The 23,641-nt window shown below is 35.6% G+C and overlaps 1 non-coding gene across 1 annotated transcript; it reads left to right on the forward strand.

The window, feature by feature from the left end:
- The first annotated feature begins 20,922 nt into the window (after positions 1 to 20,922).
- LOC142871673 (U6 spliceosomal RNA) lies at positions 20,923 to 21,026 on the forward strand. Its single transcript, XR_012919900.1, has one exon. It is a non-coding gene; the product is annotated as a U6 spliceosomal RNA (small nuclear RNA).
- Positions 21,027 to 23,641: the final 2,615 nt, after the last annotated feature.

Genomic DNA, 23,641 nt, shown 5'->3' on the forward strand with positions numbered 1-23,641 from the left:
AAATTGCATGTGAATGCAGTAATAGATGAGACATTTGCTTACCTCCGTGGTAGAGCATTAGAGAGGAGAGTGTGGAGAACTGAGCAGGACATAAACATGTAGTTAGGTATATAAAGAGAAGTTACTTTATATTACGTGTTTTATGTTTTACACTACCTTTTTAAAAATTTAAATGTCAAGCTGCCAATCAGATTCAAGCTTTTCATCCTTCCCTTTGTTTTAATGAGCTTCGCAAGACTCACAATTAATATCTTTTATGTTTATAAAATAATTGTTTTCCATTGTTTGCAACTGAAAAACTTGATTACATGTATTTATTCTGTGTCTATGTGTTTAATTAAGGTAACTTAAGCCTATATATGGATCTTGAGAAAGTTGCTAGGAGAAAGGGAGCAATTATAAAGAAAGAAAAAGAAAGAAGAGAAAGAAAAATAAATGAAGTAATATACAGAAAATAATAGACAAAAAGAAAAATGAGAGAATCTCACTGGATTCATGAAGCCAAAAATACTTATGTCAGGGGGTTAAAAGTCCCTTCTTTCAAACACTTTATTCTTGACAGGAGAAGATGACTCAGCTATGAATATATAAAGACAATGATTATCATAAAAACCAGGACATGTGAAGTGTAAGAAAAGAGAAGTATGCAAGAAAGAATGAGAGAGAGAAGATGGTGGGGCATTTCCTTTTTACCTAATATATTCAGATCCCACAGGGGCATAAACAACGTAAAATGCTGCATAGAGTTAAAAAGGACTAGGATTGAGTAATAAACATTGTTGAGCAATGAGGAAATAAAAAGGCCAGGAGGGACATTAACAATGACAAGAAAAATAAAGGTAAAAATAAAATTAGAAAAATTCATACTTCTCAGTAAACACAAATGAAATCAATTACTAAAAGTCAGAGTTAAAAGTAGAAGCAGAATTCAAACCAATTGGAATGCCATTTCTAGAATCAAAAGCCAACAAGAGATGAAACAAAGGGTTTCTAACACCAGTGAACATCCAGAATAAATTTGTAATAGATCGAGCAATATTCAGAAGCTCTGAGAGCAGAATGGATAATGGGACTCACTCAAGCATGGGCGCTGGCCAAGCAGGAACAACAGAAGGCCAAAAGGACAGAAGATTCCAGGGTGAATGTGAATGCCCAGCTGGTATGTATTTGTGGGAAAGTATTTCCTAAGAGAAGTACATTTTACTTTACTTAATAGAACAAGTATAAAAATAAGTACAGCCCCTTTACCTAAAAGAAATCCAGGTAGGCTTTATTTAAATTACTTAGCATTCTTATAAAATATTAAATACCAGTCTGTACAGAGCAATGGTATAGCCATGGCATGAAGTGAGTTTTGCCAACTAGGAAATCAAAATAATCATAATATGATTTTGGATTTATATAAGGCTTTATAGTTCACAAACACTTTCATAACATTTACTAAATTCTCACAATTGTAAGGTAGTATAACCTAAAAGACTGCTGGTTTGACAGTCTCATTCATACAATAGCTGGCTACAGCATCTACCTCAACATATTCCTGAAATGGTACTTATCATGACAACAAACCAGCTATCACTTGCCACCAGCCAGCCTTATTCTCTCCCATTCCATCTCCTACTTGTTCACTTAGATTTCCTTCAAAGCACCTTAAAAGAACCTACCCATAGATACTCCTATTGTCAGAATCCTGGGTTTCAGCACCAAAGATGTCAGGGTGGGAGTCTGCCTTCGGTTCTTGGTGTGCTCTTGGCTGAAGAAGGACCAGACACACCAAGTATCAAGTCCAAACTCTTATCCCATTCCCCTGACTCCTTTCTTGGGAAAATCACCAGCATGGCCAATATGACACAGCAACGTCAAGCAGGGAGCAGTTTCACAAGAGCAGCTCTTTATCGTAGAATAAAATGGGTCTATCTCTGCAGAGTGGAGAGAGACAGACCAACTCACTCACTCATTGACTGACTGACCCACTCACTTCCTCCTGACTTCTCAGTTTCCTTTTATTAACCCAGTCTGGAGGAGGGCTCTTGGGAGATGTAGGATGTTAGCAAATGATCAACAGATATCTTCAAAATTCCATTTGTGTATACAAGCCTTCTCTAAGAAAGCCCACCTGGTGAGGAGTGAACTGCAATGCAGATTCAAGTTTATGGCATATGAATTACCCTTAGATATTCTGGGTAACTTTCTAAATATTATGCCTGGGCTGGGGAATTCCTAGATTGATAAAATATTCCCTCTTTACCCAGGTGTAGCAGTTGCTTCGAATAGGATTAAGAATGGGGCAGCACCAAAATGGAGTGCCTGCCCTTATCCTTCTTCCCAGCTGGAGCAATTGCTCAAAACAGCACCAAAATAGAACCCTTGTCCTGAGAAGAGCCAGAGATCCTAACTATGTGTCTAACGCTCTCAGTACCCACTGTGAGAACACTCATATCTCTATCAATGATATTGTCTTCAGATATTCCCAAAGCTGCCAGTCCTGATAGAACCAGAGCAATGTTGAGACCAAGGCAGGAACCAAGAAAACAGGCTCTAATACAACTTTGAATAACACGTCCCTACCTGGATTACAAAGCAACTACTCTTGAATCACATTGTCACAAAGTCTCTTATGAATAATTTTGTTAGCTTCTGGCCCTTAACCATCTAGTCAAATAAGTGCATACATGGTCCCAGATAAAGATCTAGCTTTCATGATCTTCCCTATTTTTCACTCATCTGTCTTTAATTCTTCTCCTACCACAAAGCAATCTAATTAATTCCAGATATCAACTCTTTAAAGCAATGTTTTCCCAGGTCCCAAAAGCTGCAATGTCTCTGAATACCTGCATTTTGGCAGATACTGAGATCCTTGTGTATCTAAAAGGTCCATCATAATAGCTTTTTCCCAAAACACACAAAATATCCAACCCAAAAAGTGAATTCAAATTCACCCTGAAAGGTGAATTAGACACTTTGCTAAAGATCTTTTTAATAAATGGTCATGGGTCAATGAAATATCCTTGAAGAAAAGTAAACTTTAGCCCTGTCTCTTAGTCTGTTCCTGCTGCAATAGCAAAATAACCTTAGACTGGGTAATTTATAAATAATGGAAATTTATTGCTCACAGTTCTGAAGGCTGGGAAGTCCCTGGTAAGGGCTTTTGCTCTGCTTCAAAGATGGCACTTTCTTGCCGTGTTCTCTCAACATGGCAGAAGAGCAAAAAAGTGGCTAACAAACTCCTTCATGCCTCTTTTATAAGGGCAGACCTAAGGTAATCTAAGGTAATCTCATGATCTAATCATGCACCCCTTCTAATCCCATCACTTCAGTGATTAGAAAAAGGGCCTTATATTACCAACTTATAAATTTTGGAAGGACACAAACATTCGGACTGCAGCAACCCCTACCCCAAATCAAAAATAAAAATAAATGTTGAAAGACAAAATAGTAATGTTGCCAGAGGATAATATAAGAGATTATCTTCATGTTCTTGAGAAGAGAAATATTCCTTAAACAGGACTAAAAACACTAACCATAAATGAACAGATTGATAAAGTGGACTTTATTCAAATTAAAAGCATCAGTTATCAAAAGAAATCATAAAGGAGTAAAAAAAAAGCTGCTAAATGATACAATATATTTGCAATAAATTTAACAGACAAAAGACTTGAACTCAGAATACATAAGGAACATCTACAAATTAAGAAAAAGATAGACAACCCAACAAAAAAATAGGCACATGATATGAGCAGGCACTTCACAAGAGATCATTTCCAAATAGCCAAGAAACATAAAAGAGTTCTCAAGTTCATTAGTCATCAGGGGAATACAAATTAGAATCACAGATATCACTATACATCCATAAGAATGACTAAAATTAAAAAGATAGATAAAACCAGCATTAGAGAGGATGTAGAGCAACTATTACATAACTCTTATATACTGTTGGAAGAAGTATGAATTGGTACAAGCACTCTGAAAAACTGGGGGGTCTACTAAAACTGAAACTATATATACCAATTCTTAGATGTATACCCAACATAAATGCACATATATATTCACAAAACAACACATGTAGCAATATTCTTAGAAGTATTATTTTCAAAAGCCCAAAACTAGAAAAAACTCAAAAGTCTTTCAACAATAAAATAAATAAATTTTGACATATTTATTGAATAGAATAGTAAGTATTGATTAGAATGCATGAACTATTGCTGCAAGCATATACATGGACTAATCTCACAAACATAATGGGCAAAAGAAGCTAAATAGGAAAAAGTTAATCCTTAAGTGATCTATTTAAATAAAATTCAAAAACAATGTTATTTCAGAAAATTAACATGGCGACTACACTGGAAGGCATATAATGAAGTGTTTAAACATGCACCTAAAAAAGATGTTTCCAAGAGAGTCATTAGAGCACTATGTTGAGAACAGTATTATTTCAATGAATGGATGTGACCATACTGTAATGCATGTAGTGAAGTGACTAAAGACACACACATTAAAAAGGAAGGAAGAAAGGAAGGAAGGGAAGAAGGGAGGAAGGGAAGGAAAAGTTCAAAAGAGGCAAAGCCAAGCCATGCTGTCAGCAATCAGCATAGTATTTACCTTCGGAGTAAGGAGGAATAGAGGGCAAGACTTGGAAGTATCATGAGGGAGCTTCTTGGAGGCTCATAATATTCAATTTTTTATTCTAGATGTATATTCAGGTGTTTGCGGAAATTTAAAATCAAATTATATACTTATGATTGGAGAAATCTGTGTGTTTGTATTCTCCAATGAAACAAAATTAAATTTCCACAGAAAATATAACTGCTTAAAATTTTAACTATAATTTAGGGGGTTTTGCCTGATTTGCATAGTCATCACCAGAAATCTTTCATATTTTAGTCCAAAATTAGAGCAAAGAAGTTTCCACCAACAGAATTTCCTAACAACTAAAATTCTCATTTAGAGCAATTGGCCAAGAAGACTCACAGAGGAAAAAAAGATTATTAAAACAAAAATCGTTATTAAAATTAAGTTGGAATAAGATACAAAGCCTTGCATATTTTAAACACTATAAGAGGATACAGAGATAAAGAAAGCACAACCCTTACCCTTAATGTTCTCATATTCTAACAGAGAAACAAAACAAGTAATGTTACTGAAAGTTCAGTACTTGTCCCTGAGCCCAAATCAGTAAGAACAAAGAATGAGGACAAGTGGTTTGAGGAAAATGAAAGAGAAGTTTATTAATTGGTCAGCAAATGAGGAAAGCAGTGGACTCCTGTCTCAAAGACTGCCATCCTGTCTTTAAGCAGAAATACAGGGCTTTTTAAAGGAGAGGGTTTCTGCAATTAGGCTCAACCACCAAAACCAGTGTCACATGTCGTGGCTTCAGGCTATTATTGTTTAACTATAATTGGTGGGTTTGGTCAACAACTCCAGTGACAATGATTTCATGACCCTGCCCAGACAATTCTGTTGAGTCATATCCTGTGGTTTAAGATACTAGAAAACAAACAGCAAAGAATATTTTTCTGCCCCCTTGTTTACTGGCCTTGGGAAGGAACACAGGTTTTAATTCCCCAAAAGAGTAGGGGTTTTAAAGATATGATTCACAAAACATTTCATTGCCCTTTTTCAGACCTTTACCTCTATTACAGTAATGTCAAAATTTGAAATTACAAATGTATTTGTTTTTTGTGAAATTATCACCTATCCCTAGAAATAGACCATGAGAACTTTAAGAGCAGGGATTGTGCATCTTTTCCTAAACACCTAATGTAGTCTCAGTAATATGGTGGAAAAATAATTATAAACTGAATGAGTAAGAAAAAAGACAGATAAATGAATGGACGGATAATGGATGGATGATTGAGATTCACACTGCTTTGAGAATCCAAAGTAGAAATACATTCAGTTATCTGGGATAGGGTAGGTGATCACATAAGTTTTAAGGAAAGTATGGCATTTTAGATACGTTGTAGAGAAGTTTGACATTTAGTTTAAATTTCATTTTTTTTCATGAGATCTATAAACAATAGTTAAGGAACAGGAAAATTTTTTTAAATTTTGTACTCCAAGTGGAAGGCATGGGGCTTATTTACTGCCTTCTATGTTTTATTATGTGTGCATGCATATATAATAACTATATATGTGTGCATGAATGGATGTATTTGTGTATGTATGTATGTATTTGAGATGGCTTGTCTACATCATTTCTGTAGCTGCAAGTCTATGAACTATATCCATTCACAGTATTATCAAACTATCATAAAACATCATTGAAAAAGCATTCCTTATTTGTGGCCATTGCTATATTTTTTTTAATGCCAGGATGTCAAAAGTTAGGAAAACTTCAGAAGCTTCATTTTGAATTTGATTTAAATGAATATTAGGAAGATAAAAATCTCATCCTGGATGAAACTTTCAAAACTATCAATATTATTAGATTGTTGTGATGTTTTAGATGGCCTTTCTAAGTATTGAAATTGACATGATCCTGTCCACACAGGAGATAGTAGTACTATATTCATTCAGGAAACAAATAACAGCCTGAAGAAACTAGATGGTGGAGGTTATAGTCAAAACTATTTTGTATTATTTTATCAGAGGACATTTTTAATTTTAAGAAAATAAAATAAAAGGTAGAAATGTTCTTTAAACCACAATGACAACATATAAATGGGAACAAAAGTAAGGTGGCCATGCTTTAAAGTGCTTGGAACTTTAATGAAGATTCAACCCTGATTTTTGGAGCTATGAAGAATGGACTTTTGCAGACTGATGAAAAAGTGCTAAAATAGATTTATGGAAGGTCATTTTTACAGTGAACATTTTTTGGAAAAGGAAACCCCACAGAAAATGAAGCAAAGATATATTGGAGAAAATATGGCAGAGAACGAAGAAGCTGTGCATGTTCCAGCAGATGGATCTGAGTGGATCAATAGGCTTCTTGAAAATCTGTTGAAGCAGTTTCATGAGTCTGACAACAACAGCAATATGGCAGCACACCAAAAAAAAAAAAAACAAAACACCTGTTTGGGTTGGACTGTCAAATTTGTGGGAGCAACAGAGAACTTGTACATGACAGAATCATAGTGCATTAGTTAGCTGCACAGTTGTTAACTGTATTACGTAAGGGCTAAAACATTCTTGCTGTAACGTAGAAAGACTCACATGATAATTGTGTTCACTCAAAGACATTTGACATGAACACAGTGAGCATTTTAGCCTTTTTCACTGTCAGTCTTAATCTCTATAATTAACCAAATGCCTGCAGAGTTGAAAAGACTTCCTGAGTGATTTCTGATGGTGTGACCTCTGAAGGGCTTGGTGGACAGGAGCATAAGTGGTGACTTCCTGACTCTATTCATATTTCGGTATGCAATACAATTGTCCTTTATACTCATTTCACATTTGGAAAAGTAGCATTTTGCAGTGGGAGTAGAAGAGCTTTTTGTTTACTGTTCTGTTTTAATTACTTTCAAATGATCTGAATCTCATCAGATTCTTTGTTAGAATTGGCAGCATGTGACCAGTTTGATGAATTTAGACAATAGCCCTTGAATTTAAAGGGAGGAGCCATGAAAGCAGCCTTTGATTTTAATGCAGATACTCACAGAATCTAAGCTAAAACTCAGTGCATAAAGATCAGTTCTGTTTTTGCCTAAGGAAGTATAGTGCTAGAATTTGGGGACAGTGTTCACCTTTTTCTCATTATTATTTTTATTCACTGGCATCTCTATAAATGGATTTAATACTATTGTTTACAGAATTTTCCCCCCTACTATTCTGAGTAGGCTAGTATTAACCACATTTAAATAAATGAAATGACCTAAGGGAATAATTATTTTTTAAATTAAGTATCAAAGCAATGTGTCCTTATAAATATGCTTTTAAAACTTCAACAATCAACACAACTTTATTAAAAAGTCATATCCCTTCTAGGGACCACATATTATAAATGATGAATACAATCAGCAGGCTCTTATTAGAATGAGGACAACCACTACACATGTAGGAAAAGAAGAGTTATTTCTAAGGCTTTTGGAACTGGCATTTTCAATATTCATATTATCTCTTTGGAGAGATAATACTATTATAACAGTCACTCCATCTTAAAGCTAACTGATAACTCATTCTTTTACAATGCCTAATTGTGTGCTTGCTTAAGAATTTCCAGGAAGTGGCCTTGAGCAATTAACTATAGAACCAAGACTGCAGAACTCTCCCTTGGAGGAAAATGCTGAGCAATTAACCTTCAATTTTGTTGTGGTCTAGCTGAGGCCAGCCAAACTGCCAATGACCACTATTCGAGATAACCATCAGAAAAAGATATGCTAACCTGCATGCAGGCTCCTGCACCTGGTTTCCCAGAACTCCCTTCCCTTTAAAATCATTCAGGCAGCCTGAGGAATTTGAGACAATAGTCCACCATCTCCTCAGGGTGCCAGCTTTCAAATAAACCCACTTTTCTTGTCACCAACACTTGTCTTCCAGGGACAGGCAGCCAGACTTGCATTCAGTTATGCTGTGGTCCTTGAGAGATGGTATAAGTTCTGTAAAATTTGCCTCTGATAAAAATGATTAAATTAGCTGTCTTTCTCTTTATTTCCAATGCCCATTTCCTAATGGGGTTTTTTGATTTTTTTCTTGTCAATTCTTTTGAGTTCCAGATAGATTCTTGTTATCAGACCTTTTCGAAAGTGTAGAGAGCAAATATTTTTCTCCCATTCTGTAGGTTGTCTATTTGCTCTAATGATAGTTTCCTTGGCTGTGGACAAGCTTTTTAATTTGATCAAATCCCATTTGTTTATTTTTGTTGCTGCAGTGATTGCTTTGGGGGTCTTCTTCAAGAATTCTTTGCCTACGCCATTTCTGAAAGGGTTTTCCCAATGTCTTCTTCAAGGATTCCTAAGGTTTCATGCCTTAGGTTTAAGTCTGTTATCCATCTTGAGTGGATTTTGGTGAGAGGTGAGAGGTAGGGATCCTGATTCATTCTTTTGCATGTAGCTATTTATTTATTAAAGAGAGATTCTTTTCCCCAATGTATATTTTTGTCTGCTTTATCAAAGATTAGGTTACCATATGCAGATGGTTTCATCTCTGGAATCTCAGTCCTATTCCAAATATCGATGCTTCTGCTCCTGTGCCAGTAACAGGCTGATTTAATTATTATTGCTTTATAGTACAGCTTGAAGTCAGAAAGACTGATACCTCCCAGTTTGTTCTTTTTACTTAAGATTGCTTTGGCTATATGAGGTTTTTTTCTGGTCCCATACAAAGTGAAGAATTATTTTTTCTACATCTGTAAAGAATGATGGTGGTACTTTGATGGGAACTGCATTTATTCTGTAGATCACTTTAGGTAATATTGACATTTTAATGATATTGAGTCTACCAATCCATGAACAAGGTAGAGTTTTCCATCTGTTTACATCTTCTACAATTTCCTTTTTTAGTATTTCGTAGTTCTCCTTTTATAAGTCTTTTGTTAAATATATTCCTAGATATTTAATTTTCTTGGGGGCTATAGTAAAAGGTATTGCATTTTAGATTTGAGTTTTCAGCTTGACGGTTCTTGGCATATATGAATGTCTCTGATTTATGTATATTGATTTTGTAACCTGAGACTTTACTGAATTCATTTATCAAATCTAGGAGTCTCTTGGACGAATCCAAGGGGTTTTCTAGTATAATATCATATCATCAGCAAAGAGCAAGAGTTTGATCTCATCTCTCCCTATTTGGATGCCCTTAATACCCCTCTCTTGCTATAGCTAGGACTTTGAGCACTATGTTGAATAGAAAAGGAGATCATGGGCATCCTTGTCTAGTTCTGGTTCGACGTGGGAATGGTTTCAATTTTTCCCCATTCAGTGTGATACTGGCCAGGGTTTGTAATAAATGGATTTGATAATTTTAAGGCATGAGCCTCCTATGCCTATTTTGTTCAGAGTTTTTATCATAAAGGTGTGTTGAACTTTGTCAAATGCTTTTTCTGCATCTATTGAGAGAATCATATGGTCTTTGTTCTTATTTTTATTTATGAGGCGAATTACAGAAACTTTTCCAAAGAAGACAGAATAATGGCCTGCAAACATATAAAAAAAAATGCTCAACATCTCTAATCATTAGAGAAATGCAAATCAAAACCACAATGAGATATCACCTAACCCCAGTGAGATTGGCCTGTATCAAGAAATCCCAAAACAACAAATGCTGGTGAGGATGTGGAGAGCCAAGAACACTCTTACACTGCTGGTAGGACTGCAAATTAGTGCAACCTCTGTGGAAAAGAATTTGGAGATACCTCAAACAGCTAGAAATAGAAATACCATTTGACCCAGCAATAGCATTATTAGGCATCTACCCTAAAGAGCATCAGACATTCTGCTATAAAGACATCTGCACCCAAATGTTTATGGCAGCACAATTCTCTATTGCAAGGACATGGAAACAACCCAAGTGCCCATCAATTCAGGAGTGGATAATTAAAATTTGGTATATGTTTACAATGGAATATTACTCAATTCTAAGAAACCACAGTGAGCTAGCATCACCTATATCATCCAGGATTAAGCTTAAGCCCATTATCCAAAGTGAGGTGACACAAGATCAGAAAAATGGGCTCCACATGTACTCGCTATCAAATTGGTACTGACTGATTAACACTATGGTACTCAAATGGTGGTGGTGTTCACCAGGGATTCGGGGGTTAGGGGGCATACTCACATCTGAGGGATGTGGTGAGCATTGTGGAGGAAAAGAGCACATTTCTAACCATTCCTAGGAAGAGGCAAAGATATAAAATGTAACCAAAATGTTCATACTTTCATATTTTCTTGAAATAAAATTTAAAAAGAGAAAAAAAAAAACCATTGCACCTCATGCTCAGTATGAAGATAGTTGTTGTTTCCTGATTATCCAGATGATCACTGCAAGGATTAACGGGTACAGAAGATATCTATAAGACTAATATCCTATACAAAAATTAATGTTGGTTGGTGTACCCAGTTTTGAGACCAGATAGCATGGATTCATGGTCAAAGTCTATAACTTCCTAAGTGTATTATTATTTTATGTAGATTTATTGGAATATAATTCATATAACTTAAGTGTCATCTTTTAAAAATGTGTGATTCAGTGTTTTTTTAGTGTGTTTACTGAGTTCTTAAATGTTATGTTTTAATTTGAGAACATTTTGTTGCCCTCTATAACCATTAACAGTCATTTTCCATTCCTCCTGGCCCCAAACTCTGGAAAAACTAATCTACTTTCTTCCTCTATGAATTTTCCTATTCTGGACATTTCATACAAATGAAATCACACAACATGTGGTCATTATAATTGCCTTTTTTCAGTTGACAAAATGTTTTCATGTTGTAGCATGTATTATTAGGCCATTTCTTTTTTATTTCCAACTAATATTCCATGATCTAAAATAAACATTGTTTATGCATTTACCAAAAAAAAAAAATAGCTGTCTTTCTCAAAGTTTTTGTTTTGTTATTGACCAGAACTTGGTCAAGGTCTTGGGCTCAAGGTCTCAGCAAGCCAATTAGACTTAGTTTTCTTCTATATCAAAAGTGACTTTAAAAAAACAGTTAACTGGTTCAGTCATGGTGGCTCACACCTGTAATCCCAGTAGTTTGGGAATCCAAGGTGGGAGGACCACTTAAAGCCATGAGATTGAAACCATCCTGGGCAACATAGTGAGATCTCATCACTAAAAAAATTTAAATATGAGCCAGGAATGGTGGCACACACCTGGAGTCTCAGCTATTTGGGAGGCTGAGCAGGAGCAAGGATCACTTGAGGCCAGGAGTTTGAGGTTACAGTGAGCTATGATCATGCCACTGCACTCCAGCTTGGGTGACAGAGCAAAACCGTTTCAAAAAAAAAAAAATGATTAACTGTTTTTCAACACATGTTTTTCTTGATATCTTGGTCTTAAAGGCATTAAGGGAAGGAAAAGCATGTATCTTAGTGAAAATATTTCATACTTATCCCTGAAAATCAATCTAAAGAGCATATCCAACAATAATAGCAATATCCTATAAGAGAACACAGCACGCTAACCAAAATATGACTGAAGGAGACCAGATTATGTCACCTGAAAGTGTGCCTCTTTGGCATTAGGTTTATTTTGAACTGATTTTTTAAGAAACTTCAAGAGACAGAGAATTTCTGAAAACAGAGTAGAAATTATCCTTTTGTAAGGGAAATTTATAGATATAAAGGAACTCTCCATTTGTATGGAGTCTCCCTCCCTATACCAGGAAGAGAAGGATGACTCTAAATTACTAGAACTCTAAATAACTGTTCCTTACCAATGGAGAAGGCACTGACTTAAATCTGCATAAAAACACCTTACCCTTATTTATCCTGCTTTTCCTAGGCATCTCCCAGTAAGTCTTCCCATACCCTTCTTTCTTTGTTTCAGTGGATGATATGTTTAAGCCTGAATTCAAAGCCACCTCCTTGAGATTTACTCATTCACCTGGGTATTCCCTATGTATATATATGTGGTATATAGTTGAGCCTTGAACAACACAGGGGTTAGGTGTGCTGACCCCTCACACAGTCGAAAATATGCATATAGCTTTTGACTACCTGACTATTAATAGTCTACTGTTGACCAGAAGACTTACCAATAAGAGTCAACTGACAGACACATATTTTGTATATGTATTATATACTGTATTATTACAATGAAGCAAATCTGAGAAAAGAAAATGTATTAAGAAAATCATAAGGAAAATAAGAACATATATTTACTATTCATTAAGTGGAAGTAGATCATCATAAAAGTCTTCATCCTCATCGTGAGAGCAAGCAGCAACTCTCCCTAGGGGCCTTCTGGGCCCCACATGCATGGAAATAAAGGAAAATCTTGAGTCCCTTCAGAGGAAGTTCTGAGCACCAAGCTAGCCTTGAAAAGTGAATGGGAATACAATGGCTTTCCAACCAAGCCAGTCATGATGTGTTTTGGATCCTTATGAAAACTGAAAGATGACATATTAACTAATATATTTTCTTAAGTTGTTTTCCAGAAACATCTACTTAATGGAAAATGTAGATAAGGGAGAACTGAGGAATTGAACTCTCACGGCAGTTCTTTATTATAAATATCTCCCTGAAGGGCCAGGAGAGAGTCACACTCATCTTAACATTCCTTTCTGCTAATTCAACAATCTGTGAATCCACCTATGACCTGTAGGCCCCCAATTCACAATATCCTGTCTTTTTGGGCCAGGCTAATGTATACTCTCCATGTATTGATTTACAATTTTGCCTTCTTGAAATGTACCCCCTGCCTTTAAAACCCTGGTTTGTAAGCCATCAGGGGGTTCACATCTTAAGCATTAGCTGCCCATTCTCTTTGCATAGGGTCCTGCAACAAAAATGCCTCTTTCTTCCCCTACAACTCTCAGGTTCAGTGTCTGGCTTTGTTGCACTGGGTAAGCAGACTCCAGTTTGGTTTGGTAATGATCTGTTGAATAGGCTTAGGAGGAGGAGGAAGACAAGGGGATGGCCTTGCTGTCTCAGGGATAGCAGAGGCAGAAGAAAATTTGTGCATAAGTGAACCAATGCAGTTAAAACCCATGTTGCCCAAGGGCCAACTGCACATGTTAATCAACTTCTGTATGTTTTTTTCTTGTTAATTTGCTGTTTGTTACAGGGAGTCCCACCTAAGTAAAAACTCAGAAAGAATAGAGGAAAATTATTTTTTCCTCCCCTTACAATATGTAGGAGACTAAAATATGCCACCCCAAAATATACTTCTTTGGCATATTTCAAGATGGCTATTCAGAGAAACTATAGACAAAGGAATAAACTCTGAAACACTGTCCTTTTGTAAAAGAAATTTACGTATATAAAGGAGACCTACATTAGTAAACTGTGGATAAAAGGATTTTTCTGAGGCCCCTTTATCTGCCTAAAGATAGATCTAAGAAAGATCATATTACAGGAAAAGAGACTAAAGGTTGACACCCCACCCAGGCAGATTGCCACTGTCACTGTCACCTATTCTTCTGAGAGCAGCTCTGAGATTACCTGAGAAATTTTACCTGCATAACAAGACAGTCTTTCATTTGCTGTGCATTCCTCCCCTCACACTCCCTTAGTCCTATTCTGGTGCTATCAAAAATTCAATCATCTGACCCTTCTTGGGTCTCATATTTTCCTGGGACTCTTGTGCCCATGCACATAATTAAAGTGGTTTTTCTCCTGATTATCTACTGTCAGTTTATTTTATAGACTCAATTATCAAATTGTCAGAGGGTACAGAGAAAGTAAGTCCCTATCCCCTACAAACAATGAGCATGTTTACAGTTTTTATAAATTGTAAAATATGAATGTATGCTTATTTGCCAATTTTTTGTAGAAATTTTCAGTACTTGACACTACAGTTGGATTCCATCCTACCCCCGTATTTCCAAAGAGAGAAAACCAACACTTTCAGCTAAAATTTCTGAGTCAGAATTGAGAGAACCAAAATTCTTCATTCATAAAACTCAGTAAGCTATTATGAGAATCTTCTTTTTGTGACTTTATTCTTTCCAATGCCTTCTGAGGTATTTGCTAGAGCTTATTTTGTAATTAGTATACACAAAGCTGAGGAGCAGGCAGAAACTGCTTCAATGACATCTTAGTCATCCTTCAGTAGGCCTATACTTTTCTCTTTTTTTATTGTTTTTTGCCTTCCTTTTTTCTTCCTTTTGGCACCTTGCACCTTATGTGTGAGCTATCTCTCACCCCAAAGCCAAATTGCCTGGGGTCCTCCATATTGTCTTAGACACCTACTCTCATCAGATAAACTCCTCCTCCTGTAATTGTTTTTCAGAATTCTTCTTCCTGACTAAAAATTTACCTGTCCTGGATCTTAACCTTTAAATATGCAAATGAATGTTATTACGTTGTCATTCTATATGATATATTTTCATTTTTAAAAGTCTTATACTCAAAAACCCATAGGGTGGGTGACTTATATTGTGGTAGCCTAAGAGAGAAGATATTTAGAGCAAGCTCACCCTTTGATCCTGTCAAAGAAAAATTATACCAGGTGGAATTAAACAAGCAAGGAGGACTTTATTCAAGACTATTATAATAGGAGAGAGAGATTAAATTCAACTCTGAATGCAACAGGGACAGCTAGAGATTTATAGCCAGTAAGTAGGGTAAGGGGCTTTGTGGATAGAAAATTGCTAAGAAAAAATTGACTAGCTATCAAGAATGGGAGAAGAATAACTTGATTAGATACTAGGGGTGAGGGAATTTTAAATAAACTGGCTTAGCAGTCTTCTTGATAAAACTGGGCTCAGCAGGCCAAGGACAGGGTTCATCAAGAAGAGGGCTCAGAGGAGCCTGACTAGAGTTTGGTCAAGGAGGGAGTCCTTGTTAGTTCATAAGTATTCAACAGCCCTCTCAGATGCTTGAGAGCACATCTTATCAGATAATTATGTGATTGTCCCATTTGTGGATCTAAGACAACTCTAGTTAGAACTTCTAACTATTGTTCAAATACTGATTTTGTTTTTCTAAATTTCAAAGTTTCTGTGTTCTTGCCTGTTGCCTTTACCTTGAGATAGGAAAATCTAGTAATACTTTCTGATGAATAGCATGCTTTTTCTTAATGCATCCTTGTGGCGAAGATTATCTCCTGGAACAAATGTCAGTTAAGCTCCTTTGACCATCTTTTCAAGTAGGCCTCAATCTTTGGGCTTCCATCTTTTCATTGCCTAGTTTTAGAAAGAATCCTGTGAAGTAAGTTTATCAAGAATCCCTCATCCCCAATATCTGATCATCCTCAATATCTGACCAAATTTCTCATCCCTACCATTGCCAGGTTATATTTGATTAACCTGGCCTTCCTTCAGCAAGAATCACGTTGTCAGTTTAGCAAGAATTACCCTATCTTCTTTAATAATTTTCCATCTACCAATCACACTGACTCCTCTTGGCTACAAATTCCCACTTTTCACCATATAGTTAGAATTGAGTCAAGTTCACTAATGAAGTTTCTTTTTCTCTGTTACAATAATTCTTGAATAAAATCAGTTTTTACTATTTTAACTACTGTCAGGCTCTGTTTATTCTTTAACACTTATTCTCCTCTCTTACTATATGAAAAAAGGATGTTGACATGGATTTAAAAATTATATACATCCTGAAATTGATGTAGAAAACCCATCTAAAATGGAATAAAGTGTTATCACTTGCCCTCCTCCAGATAACTGTAGCCCCTATAAACATACTTAAGCCTCTAAGAAATAGTTTACAACAGACACTCCTAATACCCTGAAGTAAGTATGATAATATAACCATGAATAAAAAAAAAAAAAACCAATATGTCAAACAACCGGGTTAGATACTAACTATTATATATGATTTACCTCTTTCAGGTCCCTGCCCTAGTTGAAAACAGAAAAGTAAAAGGGACTCTATTAAGTGCCTCTAACAAGTCACACTTCATTAAAATTGTCAGAAGTAAAAGCTTGATCCATCATACCAGAATAAAGAGGTGTCTCAGAAAAAAAGAAGACCCAGAACCCCAGTGATAGCCATCATTTAGGTGAACTAAAATAGCTGCTTTAAAAAAAGAAAAATATTGATGTTTTCAGTAACCTTTCTTTGGTTATTTGTTCTGTCTAATAGGATAGAGAGACAACTCTTTGGTAAAAATCTCCCAGGCTATTACCTCTTCTGCCAGTCTATCTCACTGCTGGGTTTACTATCCTAAACCTTATTTGGTGCAAATATTCCTGTATATGATTTCTAAATTTACAGATGCCGGTCCCTTGGATCACCTACAGGATGTGACTAACAGCTCTGTACGCAGAGGGCCCATGTTTCTTTCTAATCCAGCCCTGTCTCAGACATTGTGTGCAAGACAACAGTCCATTTTGCCTTATCAAACTTCACTGTTGTAGTTGTTGCTTATGACTTTTTTCCACCTGGTAATCTGTTACATTCTTTATTTTTTTTAAAATCTACTGCCAAAGCTTCACAATGACTTAAGTACAAACCTTCCATCTAAAACATTGCCCAGATTCATCAAAAAGTAGCTCAATGACTACATCGTCCCTCCTCCCATTCCTTTTAGGAATTAAAAACTGCATCCCTGCCTCAGGCCGGTGGTCAGGAGGGGCAGGGGAGTGTCCTTTGTTCTTTGCACCACAGGAGATGGCTCAATAGAATTGTCCAGGCAGAGATCCAGGAGGTCCAGGCAGGCAGAGGTCAAGAGAGATTGTCTTCGCTGGAGATGGGATGATCAGAATCATCAACTAAACTTAAACAACAATGTCCTGAAGCTGGAAACCCTCCCTTTAAAAGTTCTATAATTCTGCTTATGATTAGGATGATGACATTTTAAGATGAGAATCTCTATCCTCTTCATTTTCCAGCAAATTAATAAACCCCTCTTTCCTTTTCCTGAACCACTTGTCCTCCTTCTTCTGATACAGCCTCAGGAACAAGTGCCGAGCTTTCAATAATATGAATATGTTTTCATCAGGTAGATAACACACTCATGTCTTTTTAAAAAGAACCATAAAACATGGATTTTTTAAAAAATAGTAAAAGAATATAGTCCATCAAGATATAGGTTGGCAGGATACCACAATTAAAAAAGCCAAAAATTATTCATCAAAGGAATTCCAAAATCCATGAGGAGTTTTCATATCACGTTGTGTTTCAATAAGTACTACATCACTTTAAGATAGTGCCATTCATTTAAAACCACTTAATTATACCTGAAAATAGTTTCCTGTGTTACTTCATCCTAGTCAGATATGGATGCATGGGAAGTAATCGGCCAGCCATTGCTAAGTGGAACTAAAGAACAATGTGTGTCAAAAAGAGACTATTTAGAATTCAAACTGTTGGTGAAATTGTAGTTGGCAGTTATAGTTGTAGGTGGAATTTCTGTAAGAAGAATATAATTATCCAAATTGGATTTTAACCAACACACCTGAGTATTTCAAAAAAAATGTTTTTAATACCATAAATAAATACCTCCTTTGTTCTATTTCTCAGTGGAAAGATACCTCTTCCTGGGGAAGGTTGAGTTCCTGGAGTTTTGCTTTAGTTCTGGCTCAGTAGGAAAAGTACCACCTACTGAATTGCCAATCTCCTTCCTGTGGAGATCTCTGATCAAGCAAAAAAAAACATTATTAGGTATTTGATGGTTCTTGTTAGCATTTGAGATCTTAGAAATCTGCAGTTCAAATATTTTTCATTAAGTAGGTCAAAAGTTTTATGTTCAAAAACTGTATAGAGGGTCAAAACTAAAGATCACTGATGTCAGTTGGCCTAGGGTGGGGGGTGACTTGATAATCGGTTTTCTTCTTGGATCTCAATCAAGAAAATATTCCTCCAAATACAGAAAATGGGGTAGATGTCCTTTCCACCTTAGCAGCTGGGACAGAACCCCAAGAAGGCAGAAGGCCGAGGAATACTGAATGTTGAGGTTAGAGAGCAAAGAGGCAAAGCCAAACAGAAGTTGGTGATTCCTCACAATATGTGAAGCAGAGAGCCAGCATTCCTTTGAGCATTTTGAAGGAAACAAAGCTTTCTTTTGAACATAATTGTGATAAAAGAAAAACTTTAGAAAATTAAATTTAACAGAATTTGAGCAAAGAACAATTTGCAAATCAGGCAGCCCTCAGAACAAGAAGGGGTTCAGAGAGCTCCGCTCTGCAACATGAGCAGGTAACATTTATGAACAGAAAACAGAAGTGAGGTATAGATGCAGCTCATTGGGTTACAGCTCAGCATTTCTCTTATTTGAACCTAGTCTAATCAGTTGGTAGACTGTGATTGTCTGAAACTTGACTGCTGTGATTGGCTGAGACAACTACTAAATTAGACTTTCAGTTTGCATACTAAGTTAGGTTGCAGCTCCTTATATAGGAACTCAAGGTATGAAGGCATCCTCAGGCCACATTTAGTTTAAAAATTGTTATTTAAAACCTGTGCATTGAGCACTTTCATATACAAACTAAAAATGTAGTAATTTAGTAATGCGGACTCTAATACTATAAAGCCACATGTTTATGGCTAACTACTAATAAAGTAGTAAAGTTCCCAGTCCCTACTCTGTCGGTTACAGAGCATGGGAGTCATTTCCCTCATCTGTTAAATAGGGACATTAGTAACAAAAGCCATCCAGTAGGGTTGGTGTGAGTATTGAGTTAGCAACTGTAAAACACCTGGAACAATGCTGGGCCCATGGTGTGAGTTATATAAATGTTTGCTATTGTTGAAAGACAAATTAAATTTAACAGAGTTTAACTAAACAAAGAACAATTCATGCATCAGGCAGTGACCAGAACCAGAATAGGTTCATATTGACTCCAGGGCTACTGCATGGTCAGATAACATTTATGGACATAAAAAGGAAAGTTATGTGCAAAAAATGGAAGTGAGGTACAGAAACAGCTAGATTGGATACAGGATTTATCTTATTTGAACATGGTTTGAACAGCTGGTTGCCTATGATTGGCTCAAACTTAGCTACTCATTACAATAGTTTACAGTCTATTTACACATTAAGTTTTCAGTCCACTATGTATGGCAAAAACCTTTAGTCCAAATTTAGAATGTATATGGCAGAAGCATTAAACCAAACAATTCAATTTGAGATAACTATTGTTGTCTTAAAATGGACTACACTTTTCCAAGAAATTCAATGAACACTCAAAATAATATACCAGAAGTTGAAGACCACAGGAAGAGAAACCCAGGCTTCAGAGAACAAAAACATTTGTCTTGGTCACATCTGCCTAAAAACTTTATCAGTTCCCTAATGAGGTAGAAGAAGTCAATATTAAAATCTCTCTGTATATTATGGATGGACTGTTATATATAATAAAAAGTAATTCTCACTTTGGATTGTGGGTTTAGACATACTCAGCAAGTTCTCCCATTTTCTTTATAAAGTTTTTGTGGAAGAACCCACTCAGGTATTATAAAGGGCTCAGCTGCTGGGCAGGCAAAATGAATAATGGACATACAATCTGCCACATCAGTAAATATCTATTCTAGGTGGTCCTTTCATATTCTAGTGCCCAGAGTAAATAAAACCAGATTAATGTACTTATCCTTTACAATATTTTTAAGTAATTTTTTAAATTTTAGAATAGTTTTGATTACCAAAAATTTCAGAAGATAGTAAAAAAGGTTTCTAGATACTCTCCACCCTGTTTCTCCTCTTATAGTTGTCACAATTCATGAGCCAATATTGATATATTATTTTTAACTAAAGTCCATACCTTAGTTTTCACCTAATGTCCTTTTTTCTGTTCAATGATCCCACCCATACATTACATTTAGTTTTCATGTTTCCTTAGCTTGCTCTTGGCTGTGATAGTTTTTCAGGCTTTCCTTGCTTTTGATGACCTTTACAGTTTTGAGAAGTACTGGTCAGATATTTTATAGAATGTCATGCAATTGGCATTTGTCTGATATTTTTCTCATATTATTAAATATAATGGGGTTATGGGTTTTGGAGAAGAAGATATTTGTGTAATTATTCAATCAGTAAAAATTCATGGATATTCCTTTTTTAATTTTAATTATAATCCAATATTACTGTATTTTGTTGTTCAAATTGCACCAGCTTTGGCAATTGGAGGCTTTTTTGGTTGGCTTCTCTGTCCTTTTGACATACTGCCATCTTTGTGGGGTTGTTTTTCATTTTTCTGAGGGGAATTTTTGAGTACTTCCTTACTTTTTAGCACTATAAGAAATTCCAGACTCATTTTGTATATTTCCTACCTCAGTATTAAAATCAGCCATTTCTCCAAGAAGCCCTGCTTTCTTTGATTGCACAATGGTATTAGAAACCAAAATCTGGGTATTAAGTGTGCACATTGCTGGTGGTATGTCCCTGTTTCTAGGCCCTCTCAGTAGATGGAACAAGAAAATATATGTGCAATGCTCACTTAGGCGGCACATATACTAAAATTGGAATGATACAGAGATTAGCATTGCTGCTGTACAAGGGTGACATGCAAGTTCATGAAGCATTTTATGTTAAAAAAGAAAAAACAAAAGGAAAATATATGTGTGTATACTAACTTTGAATCTATAGATCAAGTTGGGAAGAACTGACATTTTAGTGTTGAGTTTTCTAACCTATAAGCTTGGAATATCTTTCCATTTATTTGAATTTTCTTTGATTTCTTTCATCAATGTTTTATAGTTTTTTGCATGTATAACCTGTACATATTTTTTACCTAAGTAAATTTTTGGTGCTAATGTGTGTGTGTATGTATGTGTGTGTGTGTATATGTGTGTGTGTGTGTGTGTGTGTGTATATATATATATTTTTTTTTTTTATTTCAAATTCCAACTTTTCATTGCTGGTATATAGGAAAACAATTGACTTTTGTATATTGAGCTTGAATCTTCAAGTTTATGGGTTTTATCCCTAAGGATGCCACCAAGTTCTCATGATAAAGAGCCAAGAAAAATCATTTCATGTCTTTGACGTGTGGAGGAGTAAAGTAACCACTTTGAAATACACTATAAAAAAGACCTACTTTCAGATAGGGTGCAGTTGCTCACACCTGTAATCCTAGCACTCTGGGAGGAAGGGGTGGGAGGATAGCTTAAGGTCAGGAGTTCAAAACCAGCCTGAGCAAGAGCAATACCCAATCTCTACTAAAAATAGAAAGATATTAATTGGCCAACTAAAAATACATAGAAAAAATTAGCCGGGCATGGTGGCACATGCCTGTGGTCCCAGCTACTCAGGAGGCTGAGGCAGGAGGATTGCTTGAGCCCAGGAGTTTGAGGTTGCTGTGAGCTAGGCTGATGCCATGGCACTCTAGCCCAGCCAACAGAGTGAGATTCTGTCTCAGAAAATAAAGAAAAAAAGAAAGAAAAAGAAAAAAAAGACCTACTTTCCAGGGAAAAAGCCATTTCCAGAGTCTTATCTCACATAGGCAGAAGAGCAATTCCCAACCCCAGCCAACTCTAGCCTTCCTGTTTCATCTAAGTGGGGGAGAAAATGAGTCTAAGAACCACTTGTGAAAGTCACTCCTGGGACATAGGCCCACTAAAAGACTACAATTTGATCATAGGTTATAGAACACTTCCCTACCCAACTCCTTTCCACCACATCAAAAGTATAACAACAATGGATTACAGCTGAAAGAGTTGCAAAGCTCAGACCCTAGGAGAGATCTTAAGGAAACCTAAAGTCAACAGAGGCGACAAAAACAAGAACACTAGTGGAATTTAAAGCTTCTGACATCTAATAAGTACAACAAACATTGAACATAGTCCTAGTCAAAATAAGGTAAAACCCACACTAATGTCCTATTCACTTCAGTTCCTATTATTCAATATATCATGTCCAGATTTCAACAAAAAGTTACAAGGCATGCTAAAAGGCAGGGGAAAAAAGTTGAATCCAATTCAAAAGTAAAAAAGAAATAGATTCTCAAATAACCAAAAACTAAAGGAATTCATAACCCATAGAAATGTAAGAAATGTAAAAAAAAAGTTCTTTAGAGAGAAGGAAAATGATACATAGAAACTCAGATCTACAAGTTAAAAAGAAAAGCATCACAGAAAGAATAACTAAAAGTAAAATCTTTTTTTAATTCTCAATTGTTCTAATAGATAAATATTTTTCAAAGTAATAATAACTTTGTATACTGCTATTTTCCTATACTTATTAGTTCCAGCAGATTTTTTTGTATATTTTTGTATATTTTTTGGTATTTTTCTACATAGATAATCATGTCATCTACAAATAAAGATGGTTTTATCTTTTTTCCAATCTATGTATCTCATATTTCTTTTTCTAGTCTTATTGCTCTAGCTAGGACTTCCAGCAAGATGTTGAATAGTAGTGGTGAGAGAAGACATCTTTGCCTTGTTCCTGATCTACAGGGGAAAGAAAGCATGAAGTCTCTCACCAGCAAGTATGATTTATATGTAGATCTTTTGTAGACATCTTTCATGAAGTTGAGAAATTTTTCCTCAATTCTCAGTCTGCTGAGAGTTTTCATCATGGATGAGAGTTGGATTTTGTAAAATGTTTTTGTGGTGTCAATTGATATGATGCTTTACATTGATTAATTTTCAAATGTTGAACCAGGACGGCACTCCTGGAATACACTTGGCCATGATATATAATTAATAATATATAATTTTTTATACATTGCAGGATTTGATTTATTAATACTTTGGTGAGGATTTTGTGTCTGTGTTCATGAGAGATGCTAGTTTATAGTTTAGTTTACAGTATTTTTAAAATAAACTCTGACATTTCTTTCAAGTACATACTATGTTATTTAATTAATTATTTTATATAAAGCTTAAGATATTTAAGGTCTTTCAACAGAGAATCCAGTGGGATATGGTATAAAATGGAAGGCAGGGCAGTCTGATTAGTATCACTTAGGAAATAGTAGAACCTACATATTTATTCTTTAAGTTACCATTATGATAAAAAAAAATCAATACTGAAAGAATCTTCCATATATAGAAGTTTGTTTTGTTTCAGTTTAGCTCTCTAAACAATAAAAAATAAAGTTGATCTAAAAATGAAGGAATTTTTTAAACCTTCTTTTTTCAATAAAATTTTAGATTTTGAGCACATTTTACAGGGAGACAGTGATATCTCAGGATAAACACCTTA

Source organism: Microcebus murinus, chromosome 6, assembly GCF_040939455.1.
Source record: "Microcebus murinus isolate Inina chromosome 6, M.murinus_Inina_mat1.0, whole genome shotgun sequence".
In the NCBI taxonomy this organism is placed as follows: Eukaryota; Metazoa; Chordata; class Mammalia; order Primates; family Cheirogaleidae; genus Microcebus; species Microcebus murinus.